The sequence below is a fragment of the Lipotes vexillifer genome, unplaced genomic scaffold (assembly GCF_000442215.2).
Source record: "Lipotes vexillifer unplaced genomic scaffold, Lipotes_vexillifer_v1.1 scaffold1187, whole genome shotgun sequence".
NCBI lineage: Eukaryota > Metazoa > Chordata > Mammalia > Artiodactyla > Lipotidae > Lipotes > Lipotes vexillifer.
In genome coordinates this window covers 195,206-200,705 of record NW_006776226.1, presented here as the reverse complement: position 1 = coordinate 200,705, position 5,500 = coordinate 195,206, and positions in this window count along the sequence as shown.

Sequence of the window (5,500 nt, the reverse complement as noted above, 5' to 3'; positions counted from 1 at the left end):
GCTGAGCCTGTGCGTCTGGAGCCTGTGCTCTGCAACGGGAGAGGCCACAACAGTGAGAGGAAAAAAAAAAAAAAAAAAAAAAAAAAAAACTCAAAAGGGAGGCAGCATATTCACTGAGCAGATACTTCTCTGTTCTTTCAGTGGAAGTTGGTACAATTTTTGGACAGTAAGAATTCTTACACAAACTTTGCAACTAGTACATGTTCTTTTTGTTGCAATATATATATTTGTAGTCGCTCATAAAAATTGCATATGTGTCTTAGTGTCGTCCCCTTAATCCTAAATCTTTCACACCAGAGAGGAGACATCATTCATGAGAGGTGAGAATTACTGGGCTTCAAATCTTAAACTTCAAACCTGAAAAGGTACATTTGACCAAGAAAGTTGCAGAGAAATCTATATGCAGGGCAGAAGATAATTGGAAGATTAGTTAGTGAGGTGGAATCAGAGCCTGGGGACTTTATTTCAGCTCTCTATGCTTCCACATCTGGCCAGCAGATAAAGTTCTTGGTTCTAGGAACTCACAGCTGTGGACCCTGTAAAGGCACTGTCAACCTTTGCTTCTTGAGCCCTTTCTTCTTTTTTTGTTTCTTGTTTATCTTCATTCTGATGGATGCATGTTTTTCTTCAGCTATACTGAAACCATGTATTAAGTTATACTAACCATTCTGACCTGTACACCATTCCTTTTTCCTGAAGTGGTTTTGGATATTCATGATCTCATCTCTTACAGATAGATTTTAGGCTTTAAGAGAGCAATGTTTTGGCTCTGATTTCCAAAACTCGGAAGGAAACAACAGAACCACTGTTGTGATCATCAAAGTGAGCACAGAATTTACTGACTGGCAAAGCAAGAGAACACACACCTGTGAAAAATTCAATGAATAGTTTTCTGAGGGGAAACTGCAGGAAGCATTATGAGCTAGGGAAGTCGTGGGAGTTCATGGTGGTTTTGTTAGATGAGGATTGGTGTTTATTTTCTGGATAAAGCACAGGGGTACGTAAGTCTCTACAGGTTAGTTAAAAATAAGCCCCATGGTACATTGGTCAGGAAAGGGTCTTTCAGTTGTGCCCAGTGTTAAAGAGAAAACCACAGGCCCAAAAGTATATCACTTGTGCTATAGCTGGTGAAAGTTCAATGTACATGATGGCCTAATAGCTTCAGTTGGTTAGAAGCATTTGTGGTGAAACACAGAATTTAGGCTAAATATATCACAGGCAATTACTGCTATAAGTTGAAAATCTTTCTTTTACGTATCTCATTACAGCCATAATTTACCACTTGCCATAATTATATCCAGGGCTTATATTCCATCCTGGGACGATAGTTTAGAGCTTATTTACATTTGTATTTCATCCTAGTATATAGCACAGTACCTGGACATAGTCAATGCTCAATGAAAATTGTTGAATTAATGAAAACTAAATAAGGTAACTGGACATTTTTGTATCATTTTTTAGAATTTTGTCAAGATTAATATATATGCATTATGAATAAAAATTGTGTAACAGGATCTCTCAACATTTTATCAGAGTAACATACTCTAAAATATCACATAACATAGTGAAATCCCCATCAATTTTAACTTTTCTCTTTTCTCAGTCATTTCCAATTTGCAGTTTATTAAAACTGTTTCACATATATTTACTTCTCTGTGCTTCCAATTAACTGATACATTGATTCAATGATAAATTGAATATCCACTATTCTTGTTCACAGCATTTAACAAAGAAGACTAATAATGAATACACTCCCAAATTCATTTGACAGAATTGATTTTCAGGACTGACCATTTAAAATATATTTCTCACATCATGCAATGGCCTTTATAACTTACATGAGCTTGTTTTAGTGTGTGTGTATATATATATATCATGTGATATATAGATCATGAAGTTAGAAACAGTAATAACTCATAGTAATTAGCAAAGCTGATAAATTAATTGATAACAGCAAATATTAAAGACAAACATTTCTATTAAAAAATAGATGCATCACATTCCTTGGTATTTACCCAAAGGAGTTGAAAACTTATGTCTACACCAAAACCTGCACGTTGATGTTTACAGCAGCTTTATTTGTAACTGTCAAAACTTGGAAGCAAACAAGATGTTCTTCAGTCTGTGAGAGGATAAATAACTGTGGTGTATCCACACAATGGAATATTATTCAGTGCTAAAAAGAAATAAGTGATCAAACTATGCAAAGACATATAGAAATATTACATGCTTATTACTAAGTGAAAGAAGCCAGACTGAAAATGCTATATCCTGTATGTTTCCAACTATACGATATTTTGGAAAAGGCAAAACTAAGGAGACAGTAAAAAAACAGTCAGTGATTGCCAGGGGTTGGGAGGAGGAAGAATTAATACGCAGCACACAGAAGATATGGGAAATCTCTGTACCTTACTCTCCATTTTGTTGTGACCCTAAAACTACTTTTTTTTTTTTTTTTTTTTTTGCGGTACGCGGGCCTCTCGCTGTTGTGGCCTCTCCCGTTGCGGAGCACAGGCTCCAGACGAGCAGGCTCAGCGGCCATGGCTCACGGGCCCAGCCGCTGCGCGGCACGCGGGATCTTCCCGTACCGGGGCACGAACCCGTGTCCCCTGAATTGGCAGATGGACTCTCAACCACTGCGCCACCAGGGAAGCCCATAAATCATTTATTTTGACAAAGAAGGGAAATAGGAGACATTTCATTCATCCAACGAAATGATACCAGAGGACCTACAGCTCATCTTTTTCTGGAAGAACAGAATCAAGTTTCTCCACTAAGACAGCCACTGAGTTTCATTTCCGAGATTTCCCTAGCAATCATTTCAGCAAACCTGTAGGCTTGCATCCAGTAACACAAGCTGCCTTCTCCCCACTGTTTGACTTCAGTCAATTTAATTAGCTTCTTTGGATCTCAGTTTTCTCATCAATAGAATGAAGTTTTTGGACTATATGATGTATAAAAACATCTCCTATAACTACTGAGATATTGCAGGTAAGTGTACCTTAAAAAATAAATAAATAAAAGGCTACACTCAATGTAGCCACAGCAGAAGCTTCTGATGGCAGACTATTACCTGTGATGCAAAGCTGTTTGATATACAGCCTGAATGTGCCAACAATTTCTGCTCACATATTTTATTGCAAACTTAAATCTACTGCAATCTGCAGAGATGCTTTTCAGTAGAGCCCCTAGGCTTTTTTTTTTCTGACAGTTGTTTACTTTTTTTCATCTTCTTAGTGCAACTTTAAAAGGGTTTATTCTTCTTATTCTTTACTCTAGATGTGACAATTTCTTTCCTTGGGAGCAAGAAAGAAATAAGTTCTACAACTGCCAAAGAGAAATAAGCACAAAATTTTGGAAATGATACTGTCCTTAAGGTGACTAACTCCCTTTCAAATAAATGAATATTTATGTGAAGAGTTTAATAAATCTAAAACTAACATTAAGAATCAAAGCAATTAGAAGAGGCAAATTAATCAGCAAGTAATGATTCACAATGAAAGAATAAAAGATGTCAGGGAAGCAAAAAATAAAGCAGGTAAGAACTAGATGCTAATGTGATTATCTAAGATGAAGTCACAGAAAAATTAATTCCCTTCAGGAATAAATACCTATTTTCCTTGGCATTTGTACACTTAGAAATGCACTTTGCTGGGTTGTTTATGAATCCTTTCATCCCTGTAATGAACATTTATTGTTCCCCAGTATCCATTTTCATTTTTCTCTCCTATCAGCACCTAGTTTTTCCTTTGAAGAAGACCCTGCTGACTTTGTGTGAAAGCCATGTGATTCTGACTAGAATGACAGTACACCTTCTGGTAGAAACATTGTAAGAGCTAATGTGTCTTTTATTGCTGTCTCTTATTTTGCTACTGTTGTACTTGTTGGGTTTGGATACTTTTTCAGTTTAAACACTTCTAATCCTAATGCCTTCCTCCATTTTATGAAGATAAAAATTATACACCAACATCCATATTAAATTACTTATAAGTAATTTAATTTTTTATAGCAAAATCCATCAAAACTCTTAATGAAGTCCTCTTAAATGAAACAGTTGCTCACCGACATAGTTTTGGAAGAGGACATCACTTTCACCTTCTTCCTAGTGCAGCTGTGTGTGCCCACACATACGACAGTCCAAAGAACATTGGGCTTTCCCTTGGGGTTATGGAAGTTAGTCGACTGAGAACCAAAGCTCTGGGCCATTCGTGTGTGACTTAATTTGATGCAGGAGCACCCCATCGTCTCAGCAGGTCAAAGACTTTAAACTGGGGCATCAAATAGGTTTCTATACACCCCAAACAGTAAGAGTAAGAATGCCAAACACAAGTCATTTTAGTTATTTCTAAATCCCTGAATCGATTTTTCATTGAGAAATTTGTGGACAATAAGCTTTGCTTTTAAGGATCTTTTTAAACCATAAAGACCTATATCCCATGAAGTTAGAAAGTAAAGTAATCGGGTTGGTTTTCATCTGACAAGACCACCACAAAAGTTTCAACAGTGCAAAACGGAATGAAATGCTGCTTTTTCCCTTGTAGTCCTAGTGAATTTTTTTAATTCACTAGGTAGATAATACCTGTGTTGAGTGGAAATCAGAGACCAGTTGATACATTTCAAGTGTGAAACACAGACAATTATACTAATCATAGGATTGTTTTGAGGATTAATTGAGGTAATATTTATAACATGCTTAGAAGAGTATGTGACAGATAGTTAGCTCTTTATAAATGTATATAAATAAATCATATCTATTTCATGTTTTCATTCTCATGGCTTAATACTGTACTCTTGGATACTTAAGGAAATTCCTGAACAATGTCAACACACACCATACAAGCTATTCTGTGACTGTAAAGCTTTTTTTTCTCATTTCACAAAAGGATACCCTAAGATATGGCAAGTGCTTTTGTCAATTATTTTATTTTCTACTCTCTGACCTCAAAAACTCACACAATACCACTGTTTTTGTTTTATTACCATTTTATATATGGTTCCAAAACTCTAGCCCTGAACTTTTTCCCAAGCTCCATTTACAACTACCTGGGAGATATTTAATATCTGTGCTTCACATTTTGGTAAACAGCAATTACATTCTCTAATCTAGCAGAGTTAGAAAATTTGGATGCCTCCCTCTCTCTCTACATCAAATGAACTCAGTTAATTCTATCTCAAAATGTCTACCAATCACTCCTTCATCCCTATTTGCTCCAGTGACTCCTTCAGGCCCTACTGTGTCTCACCTAGATTGTAACATAGAAGACTCTCCTCTCTCTGCCTCTGTTTCTCTCTCATTATTTCATTCACTTTCCTCTTCAATTCATTTACACATCATTGTCAAAGTAGGCTTCCTAAGGAAAACCTGTGTTATTTCCTTACAATCACTTCTGCACGGAATGATAGTGAAACGGTAAGTAGCAAAGACCCTATCCAAGGTCCTTCAGAAACTTGGCTGAAATTGTTCTTTCCATATATAACACCAGCCAATTTTTCGCCTCCT